We start from the raw sequence: 22,937 nt of genomic DNA, 5'->3' as shown, positions 1-22,937 counted from the left end.
TGCAAAAATAAAAATAATCAGAATTAAATTCCTTGAAAGTTCTTCAGTACAGAAAATCTTACCTTCCAAATTGGCAAATCGAAAGTGAAAACGCTTCCCTTCACGAAGGGCTCGTGGTTATGGTCCTGGCGAACCACGATCAACTCCTTGCCTCGCGTTTTCAATGTAGCTCTACACTTATGCTTACGATAGCCCGTGCATCTCCAGTAGACAATGTTGCCCGTCCCGTGAGCCGCCGTTTTGGCAAAGGTGTACTTATCATACACAAGATTTCCACGATAGTTATAGCTATAGGGATGAGGTTCCGCTTCGTCTGGTACTACAGCAATCACCTGTATCAATGAGATGGGTTCTGAAAGACGAAACTCCGTCACATTCCACAGCCACTTATTTTTTTTTTCAGAGTTATTATTGACATTAACAATCCAGCAAGGTCATCTAGCAACAGAAACTTTTATTCAACCCAGTCAAGTTCAACCAAGTCACACTGATCTAGTGCAACAAGAGATTTCTCGCGCTTCCTCTCTTGCATCAACTGCTTCAAAGCTCCTCGTTTACGCCTGGCCAACATTCGATCGTGATTGTGTTCGTGCTCTATCGACTCGATCAGCTCCTGGTGAGTACGAACCCTAGACCGACAGCCAAGTGACTTGAACTGCACGCACCGCCAGTAGACCTTGCCGCCCTTGCAGCTATGGCGAGTGTACGGAAATCCCTGCACCATCAACTGCAGGGAGCCTTTGAGACTGATTGAGTACTCCGCCGAACCGTAACAGTGTCCTATAATAATTCAAAAGTTGATTATTTTGTTGCTACTGGAATATAAATTGAGCTGTATAGTTGTACTAGATTGTAATTCCAGGCTTTATAGCCAGTCAAATTGTTCTAAATTATATGTATGGGTTGTACTAGATTACTAGCCAAAATAGGTTTGTAGTGATGAACTACTTGAGTCCATTGTGACAATATAATAGAAGGCAATCAGTGAAGTACTAGATTGAAAGTAGTGAGCTGGATTTTTGTATGGTGAGATGGTCAATTCTCCATTTCTGCAATGAAACGGTGCAAACAGCGTAGGTTATATGATTTATTGGCTAATTTGATGCTATTTGAGCAAAAGTTTGAATAACTGTGTTGTTGTATTATTTTTTCCTGCAACTTCAACAACACAGTTATCCAAACTTTTGCTCAAACAGCATCAAATTAGCCAATAAATCATATAACCTACGCTGTCTGCACCATTTCATTGCAGAAATGGAGAATTGACCATCTCACCATACAAAAATCCAGCTCACTACTTTCAATCTAGTACTTCACTGATTGCCTCCTATTCAAAAAAGTAGTACTAGATTACATGCCAAGGAACTGTGAATTTATAGTTCTTCTTTTTTCATTATTGATAGCTCGTTATAACCTTTCAACCACCCTCGTCGCCTTCTCTCAGTTATAATGTCGTGATTATGCGTCGAACGCACAATTTCATACATTGGGTCGCCGTACTTTGAAATGCGCTCGATAATTCTGGCCTTGCATCTGAAAACATAAGACCAAACCGATGAGCATTTCGTATTTTTATCGATTCTATTACGACGAAACTTACTTGAGAGGCTTTGCCTGACCGCACCGCCAGCTGGTGGACCCTTTCCGTTCCTTTTCCATCTCGAATGAGTGTCCGAAGTAGCAGATCTGTCGACGACCTCGACGGCTTGTAGTGTACGTCACCATCCCTAGAATGCAGATCGATTTTTTTCATTAGTAGATACATAGATTTCATCGGACGTTACCGAAAAACTGTAAACAAAAACGAAAATGAAAACACGACTTATTTCGCTTTTAGCTAACTGTTGCTGAGGTACTAGAAGTAGCGCATAATTTTATTTTAAGGAACATTTCTCTTTACGCTCGGTTACAAGCGGATGATTGTGAAAGTGTTTGATGACGATTTTCTTTTGGCCACTGCGATCCCGGACGGCGTTGGCGCGAGCTTTACAGCTGAAAGAAACCAAAGAATGTAGTCATATTCCATGCAGTACTAGAATCTAGAGTGTACCTAAGTGTACGGTGTTGACAACATCTCCATGAGGTAACACTGTTGCGTACTTTATCCCTGGTGAAGGCGAATCCATCCAGCATAAGCAATGGAGTTCCACGATTACTAATCGTATATTGGACGTATGGTTTGGTTCCATTTTCTGTCGGCAAGCAGGAGATAAATGAAACGAATGCACGACAAAGATTAGTTCATCCGTGTGTAACATTGAAAAACGAACTGAAATGAAAATAATACACACGTGTTCTAGTACTACAATATAACATTATTTTTCATCGAATTTCTCTTTGGTAATCTTTTGACGGATATTTAAAATGGCATATCATTTACTGAGCAATTCCTTGTCAGAGATCTCATGGCGCTGCGTAATTTTTTCTTCGTTTTTTATATTGTTTTTCAGAGAGCCATATTTGCGTCGTTCGGAGATGATTTTGTGATTATGTTCTCCACGGCGTACTAGATTTTCATCGTTCGGTGGAAGCGACATGCGAACGCGAGCTCGGCACCTAAACGCCAAAATTAGAGCACCCAAAGAAAAATCAAAAATCATGCCAAAGTTTTGCAAAAAGCCGTACTTACTTGAGCGCAAAATACTGTGAGCATCGCCAAAAGGTAGAACCGTTGCGTGCTTTTTCCTTGAAGAAAGAGAATCCATCCAGTAACAGTACCAGGGTGCCTTTTGTTTCTCAATGAATACTGAACGTTTGGTTTTCTTACTGCTTCTGAGGCGTCTTGGAAACAATATGCAACTATAAACGAGACATAGAGTAGGTCAAAATAGGTAAGTAGAGGTGAAACCAACAACAAATCTATTGCTTCAATCAGATTATAAACAAGCAATTCATTATTATCGTGTAGTATTTATTTATCCAATACAGATTTCTAGACTGGTGATGAAAAAACTCCTCCCAATCTCATTCGTCGTTCATCGCGCTCTTTCTTGCGTTGTTCCAGCAGAGCCTTCAAGGCACCGCTTTTCCGACGTTCAGTAATTATCCCGTGATTGTGTTCGCCTCGGATCGAGAGCACTTTGCGATCTTTCTCACGAGATGTCGTCGCGCGAACTTTACAGCTGATAGAAAAAAAATAAACAAAAATATAAAATTATTGGATTTGAACAAGATGACGTACTAGATCGACACTAACCGCAAAGCTTTTGATTGCGAACAAGCCCAATCTATGTCGTTGTTCTTGACCAGCTCTTGCGTGAACACGTATCCATCGATCGACAGTTGGAGATTTCCTTGGCCACTCAAAACGAAAAACGACTTCGGCAGCTCTGAAATTGAACCAACAGTGAGTGATGGCAACACTTGCCCATCAAAACCTACACTCATAAACATTCAAACAAGATGAAATTTTTCAAAATCTATATTTGAATCAGTGCTGTTGCAAGTTTATTTTCGGCGCTGTTGCTTTCGTTCGTTAACCGTTTGCTTTCGTTTCTCCATAAGTTCTCTCAGCTGGCCTTCTCGACGATGCTCTTTCTTGACGGGATGGTCGTGCACTCCTTGGAGAGTCATTTGTAATCCGTTTCGCGAGACCTTCACCGAAGCTAGGCACCCGTAGGCTCTGTATTCAGTGCAACGCCACTGTGTGTGATTTTTCAAAGTGTGTTTCCGGTAGTAGCAGTGGTCTTTGACATACAGTTTGCGACGGTTGCCTTGCAATACGAAGCTGACGTCTTTGCTGGGGTCTATAGCGTCTGAAAAGGAGTCAAAGAAATTAGTACTAGATTTTTTTAGAGCTTTAAATTTGACTTATCGCTGAAAATTTATTTGATCATCTTATTCTCAAGTTAAAAAAAAAAAAACATTTTTCTTCCTGAAATTTCGACAATTTTTCAGAACAAAAAACTTGAATAATGAAATTTTTGCGGCATTGACTTTGAACATTACTACTTACGTTTTTCGTCGCCTATTATTTCGACTGGATTACGCTTATACAGTACAGACACTCCAGCCATCTCCGGATGTGGCATTTCAAATTCGGTTTGAACTTGACTATAGTCTCACATTGATTGTAGTAGATCGCCTGAAAATATTCACACAAAAAACAATCAGTTAGGACGTTGATAATGATCCGATCTAAATGATAGTTTTCATTTATTGTTCAGCATTCAAATGACAATGGTCTCCGTTAACGTAACAAACTAGCCTGTTCTGCACCATGACTCGAGCTTCACATTGCAAAAACAAAACTATCGTTTAGATATTTTATTTATTTTATTTTTTTAATAGTGTAAGTAATATGACAGGCAAATTGAAGTTCTCTGCGACAATCACTTCTCTTTTTCGGTTTTCCGCCAGATACGCTCCTGCAGGCGTGCCTCCATCAACCGTTTGCGCTAACTCAGTCTTTGTCTTCGCGTCATAATTGCATGGTTGTGCATTCCTCGCATATTCACTTTGTTTCCTGTCACATAGATGGTTACTGATGCTTTGCATCCCAACGGCCTCGACTGGCAACACTCCCAAATCGTGTTTCGTTCCCGTTTTTGCTTTCGGGTGAAGCTGTAACCCTGTATGACTAGCTTACGCGCTCTGCTCGTGTCCACGTAACGAATGTCTAGATTTCTAAACACATCTCAATTTAAGTTTATTTAAAACCATGAATCAGATTAGAAAATTTGGCAACACTACTTATGACATTTAGAATCAAGCAATGATGCCATTTTTACTTCACGATAGACAAAAGACAGCATCATTTCATGTGGCTCATTTATTCATAGACACTCCCCACTGATTTCAACAATTTTTGTCGAGCTTTCTCTTTGTCACGTTGCTCGAGTAGTTTTCTGAGCGCACCCGCTTTGCGCCGTTCATGGATTTTGCCATGGTTATGCTCTCCTCTGAACGTGATTTTTCCATCCCTCGAAGCGCGATATGTTGTGGCCCGGGCTTTGCAACTGTAAACGAGAATGAAGTTGACGAAATTGGATGATGATCTAGTACTACACTTTACATACTTCAAGGGTCTAGCTTGACAGCACGCCCAGAACGTCATATGAGCCCGTTCGTTGAGTTTGGTAAACGGATATCCTTCTACAACCAGCTGAGTTGTCCCACGGGCTGTCACCATGTAGCATATATCCATATCGGATGCATTATCGCTGATACAGTTATCTGTAATACATCAATACACAATGAATCTCCGGAATGAAAAATTTGAGTATTCAAATCTAAAAAGACATATGATAAGTAATTTCACTTAATTTTTATTTATTCTACATCTCTTTGTACTCGACTGCTCTTTATCTAGCTTTCGTTTGTTCAGTAATTCTCTGAGAGCGCCATGCTTTCGTCGTTCGGAAACCACTTCATGATTGTGTTCCCCTCGGCATATGACAGGTCCTTTGTTGGGTGGGCGTGGCATTGTAGCTCGAACGCGACAGCTATAATGAGGTAATAGAATAATGACTTAGCAATCAGAAGTACTTGGCAATTACGAAAACCCTCACCCTAGAGCTTTCTTCTGGGCACAGTTCCAGAAAAGATACCGTTGGGAAATTTTGTTGCGAACGAAGAAGTGGTTCCGAATCACCATGTTCTGCGTTCCTCGGTAATTCAATGCGAAGGAAATTTCCTCTGGACAGACAACTGCAACGAGATTTGTAATAATGTCAAATGCGTGTACGATTCGGTGAAAATTCTTCGAAACACGTTGCATATTTTTTAGAAATAGCTTTGAGCGAAAATAATGTGATTTTTTTTCTCTCTCTGTAGCACTACAACAGTCATTTTTTTTTTCATTAAGAACAAAAATATGAGGTTTCACTCTACAATTTATGATTTCTAGTTTTTTCAATTTGTTACAACTTGTGCATATTTATCGTTTATGGCACGGCGCGATTTAGGGTGATTATTAACTTTTCTTGTAAACCCTGATCGCAACATCTTAAGTATAACTCAACGTTTTTAAGTTTATTGATTTTTGGACACTTTGGAATAAGAATTTGTAGTAACAAGAAGAAGAAAAATCTCATAACCTCTTGACGTCGGAGAATCGTTATTCCATAGTAGTTCGAGAGGTGCACTCGAATAAACAATAAACTACTAGTGCTTCTTACAGAAAGGGACATTGTTAAAACCTCTACAGTGGGGCAAAAGTTCGCAGTAGTTGTGGGGCAAAAGTTCGCACTAGATTTCTGAATCTAGTACATCAATATAATTACAGAATCTTTGAAGCAATGAAGATTTCGTATAGAAACTACTATATATGTATAATATGTGTAGTATGCATCCTGAAATCGTTCCGGCAGAGGGTTTGAACTTAGTTTTGTGAGAAGTTCCATTGTAAGACAAACATTATGTTAACCCATTTCAAGAAATGAAAAATGGTCAAAAACATTTTTAAACATTTTCTTCGTCATCCTCGTTGTGTCTTTTCGTATGTTTCTGAAGTTCTTATGTTCATCGACTCTACCGGGGTCTTTCATAGCTTAGTTTGTAAATTGACAGCTATAACTCATCACCATACTGACGGGGATAAGATTCGATTACGGTCCTGTTCAACAGTTTTGCTGCATATTTGTTTTTTTTTGTATTTTGTATTTTGTATTTTGTGCAACATGCATCTCTATGATTACCCCACAATGTATTTTGGCAACTTTCAGTAACGCTGGAAAGGACAGCTCTTAGTTAATAGTTGTGGAAGTCTTCATAAAACACATTGTACACAAAAGCTGAACACCAGGTCGTATTCCAGTTGGGCCGTGTAGAATCCGTACAGTCGTCGCACCGAAACGTCCTCTGCCACCAAGTCCAGACTTCTTTCCACACGCACTTTCGTACACGACTTGTCGCTTGCTCGCTCGTCTCTCGACTGCCGGTTGCTTGCTCGGTCGCTTGCTTCACACATCACATTCAGCCTCATTACAGTGTTCCCGTATATACCAGGTTCGGTGCTGATACGCTTATGACATACACGCTCAAATAAGATAACTCAATTTATACACTACTGAAATATTTCATCACAACTCTACATCCTTCTCCTTGTCCGAACAAAATAGACTGACAGAAAAAAAAAACTATTACTATATATACACTGAACCAGATTTAGGTTTATTTCACGCATATCGGCTTTTCCGTGCGATTATCCCAATTTTGGCTTAACCGCGTTTAAGCTCTAAGTGGGTAAAAAAATTTCAAGCGGTTTACCTATTTTTAAATTCTATTGACGTATTCTTTTTTTTTTTTTGGGTGATCTGTTTTTCCGTGTAGTTACTCATTTTCCAAATTTGATCAAAAATGTGTATTTCGAATTTTGAGTGCAACAATATTTGGGATCAAAATATTGTGCTGCATGGGTTACTTACTTGAAATTGAACAACGGTTTGCAAATTATCCGCAGCTGTCAAACCCGTCTTCATCTTTTCATCTTTGTCGACCGACAATGGGCCTTTTCATTTGACGTCTTAAATCAGCTGATTTATCGGGTCTTTGACAGTTCTCCTATGAAAATGACAGTTTAGCGTTTGCGCCTTTGTTCGGCAGTTGTAAACAGTGGCATACACGAACCTGTCAGCTGAAAAGGCCTATCCTGTGTTGTTGCCATTAACTTTCTGCTGTTACCTGAGACGTGGAAACATTTTTTCCAATCGAGGAGGAATAGGAAAATTAATTTGGAGAAAAAAAGGAACGTTGCGATTCAACCGAGATTTGGCTTTACAGGAGCGGCTCTGTATTCTGGCGATCGTGATAAATAACATGCCCAAGTTGGCACACAAAGGAAGCAAAATACGGTTATGTAAATACATCCATGACAGGACCCCAAAGGATTATCACGAATTGACGATTTGGAGTTCCTGCATTCATCTAGTCCTTCATCACAGGTGGCCTTCTTTGTCCCCGTGTAAAGGATTTATGCATGAATCAAGTTAAGAATAGTGCGTAAGTATTGCAGCCGCATCCAAATAGTAATTCGTTAAGAGAAATAAGAAAAAAACCACAGTTCCTCGGATTCGTGACTATAATAATTGAAAACATGTGAAAGCTTGAGTAAAGGAAGAAAAATTCATTTTAATTCTGATCGATCGCATAACTTAAAACGCTGCACATCAAAATGATTACGAGTTGAATCGAGCTGGCATTTTGATCACTCTAGCCGGGCGCTTAGATGAAGATGCTTCTAGTTGCACTTCAGTATTCCGCTTCGCTTTAGCCGTCTTTGTTGCATTGGTCTCCACCGGTTTTGAAACCTCCGGCTCCAATCTCTCCGGCATCGGCGCCGCCGAGGGTTCTTCCGTCGTCTCCGGCCATTTCTTCAGATGTGTTACACATCTGCGGTAGCGCACACCCTCTGCACTCTCAACAACCACCGAACTGCCAGTCCGCTCTACGACTGTGAAACGTTCCAATTGGAATTTGGGTTTCACCTTGCCGGTATCATAGTTCTTGAGCATGACTGAATCTCCTATCTCAATATCCGATGGTTTCGCATGACGTTCTTCGTCCGCAGCTAGTTTGCCTTTTAGCTTCTTCATCGCGTCGGCGTCCCGTACTCCCTCATCACGACGAGATCCGGGTTCTGTTAACAAGGACGGGAGCAAATCCTTCACCGGACGGCCTGTAAGTAACTCCAACGGTGCTTTTTCGGTGACTGAGTGTGGAGTAGTGTTGTACATATACACATATTCTTTAACAGCAGCCCGCCAATCTGCACCTGTTGCTTTAGCAATACGCAATGCCCTCAAAATTCCTCGATTTTGGCGTTCTACCAAACCGTTCATCTGCGGCCAATAAGGGATGGTGTGAATAAGCTTGATGTTCTTTTTCGTACAGTTGCCTGTAAATTCCTCACTCGTGAAAGGCGGCCCATTATCGCTACGGATCGCTTCAGGGTAGGTTTGTTCGATGAATACAGCCTCGAGCGCGTCGATTGTTTTTGATGCTGTTGTCCCTTTCATTTCGATAACTTTGAGAAATCTGCTGAAGTAGTCAACAATCACCAGGAATGTTGCACACTCTTTGGCCGAGAAAAAATCGATTCCGAGTTGCTGCCATGCTCGTTCCGGCATTTCCGTCCGAATCATTGGCTCAGGTGGATTTTGTCTGCTGACTGCTGCGCATCCGTGACATTGCTGGATTTTGCTAGTGACATCATTATCCATACAAGGCCACCAAACTCTTTCCCTGAGATTTCGACGCATAGAAACCACGCCTGGATGACCCCGGTGAGCGATTTCCAGTGCTCTTGCTCTTAACTTGAGTGGTAGGATAATTCTTTCATCTCGGATCACTATCCCTTCAACGGTTCCTAGTTCTCTTTTAAACGCCTGATAACGATACAAGTCAACTGGCCATTCCCCAGTTTCCAATGCTTTGATGACAGCCGTGAGAGTTTCGTCTTTTTCAGTTTCACGCTTGATTTCGGCCAAGGAAATCGCCGTCGGGCCTTCCCCTACGGCAAACAAGAAATGGTCCGTACTGTCATCGAATGCAGGATCTTCTTGTGTGATGAGACGTGATAGGACATCTGAGATATTAGCGGTCCCAGGAAGATATTTCATTTCGAAATCATAGGGTTGCAAACGTAGGGCCCAGCTTTCAGCCCTTGAGCAAGCACGGCGCCCTGTTTGGTGTTTCCCGCCAAAAATGTACTCTAGGGTTTTGTGATCCGTGAATATCGTGAAGTGCAATCCAAACAAGTAGAAGTAAAATTTCTCGACGGCCCATACAACGGCAAGAGCCTCGCGCTGGGTTTGCGGGTAGTTTCTCTCAGCAGCAGTTAGCCCTTTTGAAGCGAAGCTAATAATTCGTGCTAGTCCCATTGTGTCTCTTTGGACCAGGACTGCTCCAAGTCCGACCGGAGAAGCGTCGACATAGAGCTCGGTTGCATCTTCGGGATCAAAGAAACCCAGCCTTCGCACACTGTTGGACAATTCATCCCGTAGGTCGTTGAAAGCCTTCTCTTGCTCCTCTCCAAACGATACCACCTCGCCTCGAATGAATTGCCGCAAGGGTTCGGTCCTTGTCGATAAACGAGGAAAGAAGTGGCCGACAAAGTTGATCAGCCCTAGAATGCTGCGGGTTTCCTCCTTTGTTTCCGGCTTGCGGAAGTTCGTGATGGCTAGAATCTTTTCATCTGAGGGGCTGATACCTTTCGCGCTTACTTTGAAACCCAGTATTTCAAGTTCTTCTACTCGGAAAGCACATTTGCTTTGGTTGAGCAAAGCATTGTTACTGTCCAAGACTGACAGAACTTTTTGCAATCGTTCGTCGTGCTCTTCTAGAGTCCTTCCGGATACTACAACATCGTCGATGTACACAATAACTCCATCTATCCCAGTCAGCATCTCGGTCATCACTCGCTGGAAGATTTCTGGTGCACATGTTATACCAAACATCAACCTTGAACGGAAAATGAGAAATTTAACAACAGATCAATTTAACAAATCGTACCGTATGTAGAAACCTCTTAAATCGCATCAATCCTCTTGCTGTCATAAACGTGGTCACTCCTCTTGACTCAGGATGCAGTTCTATATGGTGAAACGCGGAAGTTATGTCCAGCCTTGAGAAAAACTTCGATCCTCTCAACTTATTCAGAAATGTATCAATAACTGGGAGCGGATAGTGCTCACGTTGAATAGCCTCGTTTGGATATTTCATGTTGATGCATAGGCGGACATCATTCTTGCCTTTTGGGACAACCACCATTGGAGAAATCCATTCCGGTGGTCCATCTACTCTTTCTATGACATCTGTCCGCAACATTTCTAGTATTTTCTCGTCGACCTTTTTTTCCATTGCCGCTGGGACCCTCAAGTACGAGATACGCCTCGGCGTTACACTCTCGTCAATAGAAAGTTTTATTTGCACGTTCGGAAACTTTGGGAACGGCTTAACGTCGGCCTCCATCGCGGTTTCAACATGGTCGACATCTAACCCAACTTTCAGTACACGAAGGTCTTCGGAGGTCCTCTTACTCAACAATGACTTGGTCGCTCCTTTGATCACAAAAAACTCAGCGTAACTGTGTGGCTTTGATGGATTTACCGAAATGTTGGCTTCGAAGGTAGTTAATACACACAGGGAGTCGCTGCTGGCATATGCTGTGAAGTTACGCTCACTTTTCCGCTTAATGTTGTACACCTTTGCTTCAGCTTCAACAAGGCTCTTCCAAACCTCCTCAGTAACCGCATTGATTGCTGATCCTGAATCTATCAGGAACTGAACCGGAAGTTTATCCACCTTGCATATGATAAGCCCTTCCTTGAGTTCTGAACAGATTTTGTTCACCTGTCAAGCAATAAAATAAAATAATCGTCATATTTACTTTTGCATTTGCATTAACATTTATTTTGCCTTTTTTTTCAGGCCACTTCTTTAATAAATTGAGGACTGGGAAAGCAAAAATGGTAAACGTATAAAACAGTATTGAGACTTATTCTACCTTTGCAATGTCTTCTGGCTTTGGACGACGTGGCATTTCCTCCTCCCAATCATCCGGGCCCGGTACCGCATTCGTCTCCAGTGCTGGCGGCTTCCAAGCAGATCTACGTGGTCCTGTGTGAACTTTTCGACACTTTCGTGAAAAATGTCCAGTAGTGCCGCACTGGTGGCAGCGTGATCCGAGCGCCGGGCATCGAGGATAACTACCGCCGTGTTTCCATGAACCACATCGATCACATTCACTGCTCCTACGATTTACTACCTCCTGTTTGATGAACTTTGTGCCATTGCGATCCGTTGGACGGCGAAGCCTGTCCTGCACTTTGTTGAACCTGGAACTGTCTTGATTGCGATTGAAGGTTGCTGATCGACGCGGCCACTCTTGCTTCACCACAGCGACTGCTTCCTGTCGGAATGGTTTCGTTTTCTCCCTCTGCTGCACTAAAATTTCACGGTTGATCGCGTAGCTTGTCAAATCGTCCAAATCCATTACACTCTCCAGACCTTTATCTCGGACACGCTCATCTCGAGCTCCCATTGTGATTTGGTGCAGAATTTCCATCTCCTCGCGTTCTCCGAATTCACAACGGGCCGCTTGTGTACGCAAGCGAAGTACAAATTTGTTGAAGGATTCGTCTCCTTGTTTCAATGATCGGAAAACTTCGAGTTCAATGCGATCATTTCTCTTTCCAATGAAAAACTTTTCCAATCGCTTGATCGCATTGTCATATTCGGGATACTCTGGCGGCATCAACGGTACTCGCACTGGTTCTGGAACGATTTCCTCCGGAACGGGTTTCAAATTATGGAAGATGCGTTGCAAACCTCTGCCGCCGTAACATAACATTGTCACCAACTTCTCATGCTGTGATTGAACTTTCTTCATCTCAATCATGAGCTCGAATGATCTGTGCCACTCTTCCCATTCCCTTCGTAGGTCCTGAGCATCCACCGCATCATTGAATGGCGCAATCGACCAACGTCCAGCTTCGTCATTCATCTGAAATTTTCATGTAGAATAAAACAATTGGTTAAATAAGATTTTCGATTCGATTTTTCGTCATTTGGATCTTGATTTGGACCAAAAAATAACATTTTGTCATCTTGTTTCGATCCACATCGTTTCTATCACTATACGGTTTACTTAGTTTTGGTCCACTTCGATTTTTATTTGATCCACTTCATATTTCTTTCGTTGTTTGCATCGTGTTATAAGTTTGATAGGATCCACATCGATTAGTTCCACTTCTAGCATTTTGTTTCGGCCCACTTCGTTTCAATCCACTTCTGTTTGCATCGATCCACTTCTTAATCAGACCCGCCATTTTGTTTTTTTCCAACTCACATGCATTTACCACTCCGACACATCGAATCCCAAGACGTTCTTCCGCCATTTTGAAAAATATTGCCTTCGCTTCGGGTAGCCATTTCTAAACTCCAAAATTTGTTTTGTTTCCATTTTCGTATCGCAGTACATATCACCATTTTGACAATATCACAAAATTAAAAGAATCTCACCTTTTTTTTCCGTACCGGCTGTGCCAATTTGTAGAATCCGTACAGTCGTCGCACCGAAACGTCCTCTGCCACCAAGTCCAGACTTCTTTCCACACGCACTTTCGTACACGACTTGTCGCTTGCTCGCTCGTCTCTCGACTGCCGGTTGCTTGCTCGGTCGCTTGCTTCACACATCACATTCAGCCTCATTACAGTGTTCCCGTATATACCAGGTTCGGTGCTGATACGCTTATGACATACACGCTCAAATAAGATAACTCAATTTATACACTACTGAAATATTTCATCACAACTCTACAGGCCGTAATGCTAAAAACAGAAGGAAACAGATTTCATGGCTAGATTGAAAAGACGAACATGAATTAACATGCAATAAAAGAACATCACACAAATAAACTACCCTGTACAAGGTGCGAACTTTTGCCCCGCATAATGCGAACTTTTGCCCCCACTATGGGGCAAAAGTTCGCATTGGAGTACTTGTATTAAAAATTGTATTACTAAAACTACAAAAGTAATGCCAAAAAATCTAGTACTACATTTTAAAGGCAACATGATAGGGACCCTTTTAACGAAGAAAAACTATATTGTTTTCTTTTCGTTTATTAGTTATTTTGTGAAGTCTGTTAGGTGCGAACTTTTGCCCCGCATTACTCTAATAGAATACTAGGAAATGTGAAATAAGCTTCAAATACAATATATTTGTCAAAATGAGCAGAATGAATCACTTGATTATAAATATGTACGACGGACTCAAACAGGAATCTAGTACTGCATTTGTAAAACACAATTAACTTTTGATTTATACCGTGGGGTGCCCTAATTTCGCGCGGGTTCAAATTTCGCTCACTGATCATATTTAGACATCATTATCATAAAAAAAAATGTGCAATTGTCCCAATTTTACTTTAACTAAACTATCTAAAGTAAAATTTGGACAATGCAACGATTAGTTCTATGATTATGTTCTCTAAATCTTATCAGTGAGCGAAATTTGGACCCGCGCGAAATTAGGTCACACCACGGTACAAACAGAAAATCATCACAAAGGCATTCTACTTCCAGCTGTTCACTAAACTACGTGCTCCTCAACTATCTTCTTGTTTGTCCCGTGTTGCCCGTTTCACTAGAAAAACGCCCCAACATATACTTTTCTAGTGATTTATGTTCACATAGCGGAATCGTGCCACAACATCGTCCGGTCTTCCATTTGGCGCTTCAGCTCACGCAGTTCGCCCGCCTTCCGTCGCTGCATTTGAGGAGGATGATTGTGGATGTTGATCAGCTGACGCATCATCCCTCGCGAAGTAGTAGTAGCTCGCGCTTTGCACTGGATGGCTTTGTTTTGCACGCAAATCCACTGGATAGCTTGTTTGCCTTTATGTTTTCTTGTGAAGCGAAACCCTTCGATATCCAGCTGGGGCGCTCCTCTCGAACTCATCACATACTGAATGTTCGAGTAGGTGCTATCTGTAAAACGTCGAAATTGGTTAAAATATGAACGATGAAAACATGTTAAGGTACTAGAATATTTCAATTAATAGTGTTCATTGCAAAGGGCTCCAGACGGATGGCGAAATGACAAATGACCAAATACATATCAAGGTGATCCTCCTTTTTTTGAGCAAAGGCTATTCTTTCTAGGAATTCGCCCTTTTATTTATTCGGCAGTTTGTTATTTCTCCAAATGTCTTTCGATCACCGATGCAAATGATATATTAACAGAGTATCAGATATGTGTTGTCGTCAACGTTATCTTTATGTAATAGATTGTCAAATTTTGTATATTACTATCTAAACATTGTAATGGATCTCCGAAAGATCGGGTTGTAAAAGCTTCAGCCTCTCCGCCGTTTGTTGTTTTAATTTGCGCAATTCACCAGCCTTCCGCCGTTCCATGGATGGTGGATGGTTGTGTGTGTTGTTGTAGTACTGCACAAGTCCCTTCGGGGTGTTACTGGTGGTGGCTCGTGCCTTGCAAGCCAACGCTTTCGTCTGCAGACACTCCCATCGAATTGTGGTTTTGCAAATTTTCTGTCTCGTGTAGCGGTACCCATCGATCTCCAGCTGGGGCGTTCCTTTTCGGCTCATGGTGTAATGGATAACGGCTTCATGACCTGCAGTGGATAAATAATTATAAATAAGCAGGAATTCTACCTTCAATACCATCTGGAGTACGATGGAGTACTAGAATAAAACAAAATATGTGTAAATAAAAATTTATTGGCTTTTATCTCGCTTTGCGTCGGCAGAGATACCGATAAATGCTCTACAACTTGACGAAGTACTAGTGCAAAACAAGTGTAGTGCGTTTATTAAGCACAATCAACAATGTCCAGAAACAACGGTGAACGAGCAATGATAAATATATCGCGAACAATAACAGTAACAGTGTTCTCGCACACTTGACGAAGTACTAGAATGCCACATATTCACGATTAGTCATTTTTTAAAACGAAATCCTCTAGCTCTGCTAGCAGATATTCCGCAGCGTATGTTTCTTCCGGAATTGGCTTGTCATTTTCAGCGCTAGTAGTCGGATGTGGTTTCACTTCAGATGGAGCGGATTTCTGGTTCATCCGTTTGCGTTGTAGTAGAATATCTCGCAATGTGCCACGTTTCCTTCGCTCCAGAATGCCATGATTGTGCTTTGCCCAAACAACTTCCAACGCTCCGGTAGAACGTCGCTGACGGTGCCTTGCGGGACATCTGTATGAAAAACAGATGTTCCTTTATAAATTCAACTTCAAATATGTTCGACTCATGCTTACCGCAATGCACGGAATTGTATACATCTCCAGTAGATCGTGTCCTCCTTCACGATGTGTCGTGTGAATGGAAATCCGTCGATGCAGAGCTGTGGTGATCCCTTGGTACTCATCACAAATTGCGCACTGCTGATAGGTACTATAGCGAAAGAGAACTTTGATGTTATATGAATGCCATGGCGAAAACTGTCAAAACTAGTACTACAAAATTAGATGAAAATTTAAATGTGAATGAAAAATATGCTTTATTTGGAAAAACGCACATAAAATACGTGGAGTTTTGAAGACTACACTAACAGGCTACTGTCTTAGCCAAAATGTCCTCACTCATTCGGGCCACTTCTGTATGCGAGTGGTCATCAGAAATGACATAGGTCTTTCTGTTGAACACCAACAATTGCGATGGACACCGTTCCTTCAAGTGCCACGCACACCGGTAAATCTTGTGTCCACTGCGAGTAAAATGGTACTCAAAGTGGTGTCCATCGTGCTGAACCCCGACACCACCCTTCTTGGTAGGAACGTTTACCAAATCGTAGGGCGTCCCGGTAGCAGTGATATGCTGTACATTCAACGACTTGTGCGACTTTGGTTTCGAGATTGTCCCTGGAAGCGATTTGGCATGCGATCCTGATCCGAGTGATAGTTTATTCAGTATGAGTGATGATGTCGTGTAAATATTGACTGAAATTTGAAATAAAAGAAATTGGTTGGCAATTCTTCTTCCTAATAATCTGGAATATGAACATTACTGCTTACGTTTTTTGTCGCCAGCTTTTTCGACTGGCTCACGCTGATACAGTACAGACACTCCAGCCATCTCCGGATGTGGCATTTCAAATTGAGTTTGAATCTGACTGTAGTCTTCCATTGATCGTAATAGATCGCCTGGAAATATTCACAAAAAAAAATCAAAAAGAACGTTGAGAACTATCAAATCTAGTACTGCAGTCCATACTGATTGGTAGTTTGATTAATAAAAGGACAGTTTTCTTTTATTGTCCAGCATTCAAATGACAATGATCTCCGTTAATCGAATAAACTAGCCCGTTCTGCACCAGGACTCGAGCTTCACATTGCAAATCTGCAAAAGCAGCGCACCGGTAGAGTTTCACTCCACTTTTGGAATAATGGTACTCGAAGTAGTTGTTCTGATATAAGACTTTCATTCCGCCGACGATGCATGTTTGCAAAATCATTTTCTCCGAAGATCCCTTCAATATTTCTGGTATGTCGATATTATCCGGTTTTGATTTACGTGCTCTTCTGGTATTCGGCTTGCGAGTATTCATGACGCCAGTCATTATTATATGAGTTTGCATTACTAGAACGAAATACAAATAACCGCTGATTAGTAGTACGTATTAGTAAGAAATTCCGAAGTTGGAAAAATCATAAACAAGCATTCAATACACACTTTATTCAACTTTTCAAATAAAACACATTCGGCTCGACACCGCATTCGAGTAGGACCTTGCGTGACATTTTTGGCAGGTGGTTATGTGTCGCATTACCAAGCATAACTCGAAAAAGGCCATTAACCTTGCGAGTAATACTAGCTCGGGCTTTGCACTTGACGTGATCGGTAACCACTCGGCACGCCCAGTATGTCGTTTCTCCAACGGTATTGTTCTTTGAGAAAGTATAGTTTTCCAACACTAGAAGGTGCTTCCCCCGTTGCGATGTGAAAAGTACCAAAGGTTGATCGTCCAATACGATTGGTTCGGCTTTGCGCTGGCGCCTAGATCTGGGTGGTCGACTAGCGATATGAGTCGGAGGGGAAGGGGATTTGCGCGGCGTGGGAGAGGGCGTGGTCATAAACTCGAACTCGATGAGCGAATTAAGATCTGGAAAAGACAATGGAACTGTTAGCGAATGGTACAAGAATTTGAAAACAAATTGAAGTAAAATAAACTAAACACGAAGTACTAGATGTTTCAACTTTAAACCACGCGTCGATTTATTTCTGGCTGTACAACATAGATTTTGTGATAATGTCCATATCGGGAGGATGGGTGTGCTCAAGCTGGCGTGCAAGCAGCATCGTGTTGTCCGAATCGGTGATAAGACGTGCCCGGCACGCTTGCGATCGTTGTTTGCCACAAGTCCAGTATTTGCGATTTTTCAGATGTTTCGAGCAAATGTAGGTATGATTGTCAAACAATATTTTCGGTTTTCCACGCTGACCGGTGACGTAAGTGAAATTTACCGCCGGTTTATCCGCCAGGAGCTCCACCCAATAATCTAACCGCGAAAAGTGGAAATTGATCTGTGAGTTAATCTAGTACTGCACCAGACAAACATAATAAGGCAATTTCATCATCATTTTATTTTTTTCAGTTTATTGAACAAAAAAATCAAATATATTGTCGATAGTCGGGCATATGGCAATGAACGGGATCGGTAACGGACACCTTGTTGTCCAACTGAGAGGTTATTACTTTGGCCTTGCAACCCATCGTACGAAGCTTTGAACAGCGCCAATATGTGGTCCGGAAATTTCCTTTGTTGCGAATGAACGAATACCCATCCACGATTAGCTTCGGTGTTCCCCTTAAACCGCTAACAAATACCAGCTCCTTGTACTTTCGCGATGGATCTGAAACAAACACCGAAGGCAATTAGTTTGGCAATCCATACAGATATTCGAACGCAAAAGTTGATAAAATGAAAACTAATAAGTTTTATCGATTTTTTTATTATTATTGCCATAATTCACAAAATCAGTGATTATGCGTCGTTTCTCTAACAGTTACGTGACGCAAGTCTTTGGTCGTAATGGCACGAGATCGACACTTCCGTTCCCGTGCCGCAGCACATATCCAGTAGGTCTTCTGAGCGTTGCTGCTGTTCCGTAGGTAAGTGTGGCCACGGAAGATCATTTTCGGTTTTCCCTGCCTACTGATGGTGAATGCTACGTCCGAATTATCAAACGGAACACAAATCGTATTATCTGAAATTGATGAATGGGATGTTTAGCGGACATTGCTAGTGTTTTACTTTCGCGCTATACTGGTGTTCACGATGAATGCAATGATGTTCATTGTGTATAGCCACGACTGAATCAATAGGAGATAATCGATGTTTATCATGCATGACATCAATTTTATGACAATGGTCTTTGAACCTGATTTATCATTGGAAATGAACCGAAATTTTAACGCTTATTGCTTGTGTTCTGCATTAGTACCATACAACTGTTCACTATGAATGCCGCACAGGGGGATAAGGGCATCATCATGAGATAATGTACTTTTTATGCAAAGTCAACGTATATTTACATTTTTCCCAGTCGGTGATTGTGGTCGAACTCGTTGATTATGATACGTATTTTTCCTCGATAGATTATAGCTTGTGCCTTGCATTTGGTCTTCTTTGCTCGCTCGCACACCCAGTAGATTTTTCCGCTCTTTTTGACATTGCGCAAGTAAATGTACCCATCCAGGCGCAGCTTGGGGAAACCGTACAGTCAGGTTTTTTTTTACGCGGGAGATACGTACCGCGTAAAAAAAACTCAGTTCAAAATTCAAAAAACCGCGTAAAAAAGACTCACCATTTCTCGACGAATCATGCAAAAATAAGACGATGATATTTATTTTTGTATGGAGTTCACATCTCACATCACATCTCTGCCCTCGAATTCAAACTGGGCTGCGTAGTTTTTTTTTATCTGTATTAACGAGATTTTTAGGCCTTAGGCTAGTTCATCTCGGGACCCACGTTTTACTTCCCTTCCGAAGGAAGAACCCACATTTTGTGAGTTTTGTCGGGAGTGGGATTCGATCCCAGGTCCTCGGCGTGATTGTCATGTGTTCTAACCATCACACCAGGTCCGCTCCACATCGCTCCGTAGTTATTCTTTTCTAAAAAAAAAATGAGTATGCAATTGTTAGTAGAGGGATAACCTCTCAGCACTGATATTTGGAAAAGGCAAGATTGTATTTTAAATTGATTGTATCCGTCCAAAACCATCATGGGCGTACACGGTCACTTGGTTATAATTCCTTAAAATCTTGATTTACCTATAAACGAATAAAGGGGAAACTTTTACAGTTTCATAGGAAAATAGAGTTATTCTATTTTTGTTTTAAACTCAAGAACTACTTGTGGTTACCGATCTAGCTTATGTTACAAAAGAGACACTTTATTCGGAATCCTATAGAACAACATTTAAAGGGATGGTTCTTTCTTGACTTCAAAGGCGGCACCGCCGACCGGTTTATCGTAAAATTCGTTGATGTCCACATCGATCAGATTAATCTTGGACAGATCGTTGTACTCGTTCGGATGCGTATGGCTCTTGTGAGTGTACTTTACGACCAAACTATTTCGATGCGTTACCACTTTGCATTTGCACTTCTTGGATTTGTACGCCGAACAGGACCAGTACGAGCGCTGGGTGTCCCCTTTGGTGCGGAAGAAGGAATTGTTTTCGATCACCAGCTTGGGTTTACCTCGTTGTCCGGGTGTAAATGTCCATGCAGCAAGATTCAGCACTCCCGACAGGCGTGCTTTCTTCACTGAAAGTAGATTTAAAAACGAATTAGATGATAGCAAAAAAAGTTCGACAAATCAATCTAGTACTTCACAAAACATAGAAAACTGTTTGTGTTCAAGAATTTGGCTTTATTTCATATCCAGAAATCTGATGTTAGTTTTTATCGTCGTTTAGTTTCGTTCGGCCGATGATTGTGCACTAGATTTTTGAACGTCACATCGTAGAAGTTGATGTCATCTGTTATCAGACGGGCGCGACAACGGAAGGGTACAGCTTTAGCACAACCCCAATAGCATTTTCCGTTACTTCTCTTGTTGACAATGTACGTGTATCCTTCGATCAGCAACTTTGTGTTGCCTCGTTGACCAACCACGGTGGAAATGTGAATCTCTTGTTCTAGTTTCACCAAATACTGTTCTGGTACTACACTGATGTCGGGTCTGATGGTGGCAACCAACGAAGTCGGCGGAATGTAATCGATTTCTAGAAGATGGATAAGTTATCAACACTAATAATAAAAAATAATCAATAGAAAGGATGAAGTAGTAGAACGGGATGATGAGTTACTCGAATTTATTAGAAACAAAGCTTTGTATACATTGGGTCATGTGTGTGATGTGAGTTTGTCACTTTGTACACTCTTTGATCTTCGAAAATTGTGATCCGAGCTCGGCAATTGCTTTGCTTTGTACGATCGCACACCCAATAGGTGGCCTGGTTAACCTGCTTGCTCCGGTAGTACGAAAACCCTTGATGGAAAAGTTTCGTTATCACTTTGCTTTTAATCGGATAGTGAACGAATCGAATGGCACTAAGCGGACCCCAGTCGTACGGGTCTAGAAGTAAATGAGAAACAGTAATGATTAGATTCTTCTGACCACACATGACAAAAGGATTACGAGCTGAAACCTTCCAAACACTCATATCATCAAAGCACACGAACATTTATTTCTAAATCGATAAGATTTAATAAGACTAGAGTAAAATAGAGATCAATCGGTGATGGACTAGATTTTGGTATGTGTCTTCGTTGATCTAGAATAGACTTCGGAATTTCTCGCTCAAATGGGGAAACAGCTTTTCGTGGGTATGTTCGGCTACTACCACACGCAACTTGGGTAGCCCGTTGGCTTCACTGGTAACGATACGGGCTCGGCATTTCAATCGGTAGTACAACGTGCACTTCCACGTCCTGGAACGCTGCCCGGGATAGGGTCTCTCATTCGGTGTGTACGTGTTGCCATCGAAGAACAGATGCTTAGTGCCTCGTTTCGACAGCACATAAATAATGTTACCTGTATAGGAGATAAAATGATATAATGTGAATGACAACAAACACTCAGGTGTAGTACTAGAATGGTAAACAAAGGCATAGAAAATACATCTAAGTTTGTCGTTTTTATTCAACGTATCTCAATTTTCTAAGAAACACTTTATCATGGCTTCTTCATCCTCTTCACAGCGCAGGAAATCAACCGTTTCCGACTCATGCTTCCACTGCTGATCGCTTCCAGTCTTGGGGCCATGGCTGTGTAAGGCATAGGATAGTTTTACGAACTCCACGCCATTGTGCTTGACCGTTATGGCTTTGGCTTTGCATTTCAGTCGTCGATAGGCCGAACAGCGCCAATTGATTGTGCCGCCAAACTCTCCATTGCGGATGTACGTGTAGTCTTGATGTACTAGAAGGGGTCGCCCCCGCTGGGTTGATCCAAACTGTGCCATTTCCAGATCCGCTGTTTTGTCAGCCCCTCCTAAAAACAGCCAAATAAATCAGCATAAAAATAATCTGTCCCATCTAGCTTAGCTAAAACGAACAAGCAATCAGAGTCATTAAAGAATATGTTTTCCACAAAGATATTTTTATTATTGATCACACAGATCTTCAGCCCAGGAATTGATAGTCTAACGATCCTGTTTGTATAGCTCTACGCCGCTTCCGTCGCAGGTCTTTACAGTACATCTCTTGCATGTGGGTGTGCTCCGTACTGGAGACCTTCACATAGTCACAGCCGTTGATTGTTTTAGTGAGTGCTCGTGCTTTGCACTTGAACCGTTGGTAGTAACGACACTTCCAGTTGACCCGGACGCCACCCTCATTTGTTTTGTTTTTGCTGTAGAAATAGCCATCGTATACTAGACATTGCGTTCCTCTGGACGTGAACTCATAGTGAGCCAGTTGCGAGAAGCCGTGCATGTCATCTAAAAGAGGGAAAGATAATTATTTTACATGATGGGGTACTAGATCAGTCGATTAAACGACGCGAAGGGTTGGAGTGTCAAAAATAAGTTTGAATATAAAGTTTACATGGTGAAGTACTTGATCAACACAAACGGATGTTCGTATAAGTCTAAAAAGCTTCAATTTGTATATAAAGTTTATTCTGGCAATGTATGATTAACAAAATAATTTCAAATGCTCCGGTTGCACAGAGCCAGTGTTTGGTCGTAGTATACCTGTAAAAAAGAAACTAAAATCAGTTGTATTGAATTTAAAGAAAACAAGTTCATTTTCTAGTTATAATCAACCGCAAAACTTGCACACATCACTTTCCACGCTTATAGACCATATTTGAGCCATGGTAGTTTTGCCGGAGAACCATGTTACGATATACAAACATAAATTTCTTCCATCCATATTAAGGATTGACAACAAGAATTGCATTGTAAACGTTCTGATTAATCGTCCCTCAAACAAATATTCAGGC

At 41.6% G+C, this 22,937-nt stretch overlaps 1 protein-coding gene across 17 annotated transcripts in view; it reads right to left on the bottom strand.

Annotated features, from left to right (window-relative positions):
* Positions 1-22,937, bottom strand: part of LOC109406763 (uncharacterized) — a 48,082-nt gene that overhangs the window by 3,076 nt on the left and 22,069 nt on the right. For 8 of the 17 annotated variants that reach the window (XR_009996741.1, XR_009996748.1, XR_009996739.1 and 5 more), the window contains 13 exons: positions 16,491-22,686; positions 15,735-16,415; positions 11,447-15,672; positions 10,466-11,292; positions 5,511-10,401; positions 5,019-5,444; positions 3,956-4,958; positions 3,197-3,755; positions 2,630-3,122; positions 2,292-2,556; positions 2,051-2,192; positions 1,601-1,992; positions 63-1,533 (listed from right to left, as the gene is read on the bottom strand). The gene's annotated coding sequence lies outside the window, so the exon portion shown is untranslated. Of the gene's footprint in view, positions 1-62; positions 1,534-1,600; positions 1,993-2,050; positions 2,193-2,291; positions 2,557-2,629; positions 3,123-3,196; positions 3,756-3,955; positions 4,959-5,018; positions 5,445-5,510; positions 10,402-10,465; positions 11,293-11,446; positions 15,673-15,734; positions 16,416-16,490; positions 22,687-22,937 lie in introns of those variants that run through there. The other 9 variants (XR_009996750.1, XR_009996742.1, XR_009996747.1 and 6 more) reach the window with 9 other exon arrangements.

The sequence above is a fragment of the Aedes albopictus genome, chromosome 1 (genome assembly GCF_035046485.1).
Source record: "Aedes albopictus strain Foshan chromosome 1, AalbF5, whole genome shotgun sequence".
Lineage (NCBI taxonomy): Eukaryota > Metazoa > Arthropoda > Insecta > Diptera > Culicidae > Aedes > Aedes albopictus.
This window is presented reverse-complemented; position numbering and strand designations above follow the sequence as displayed.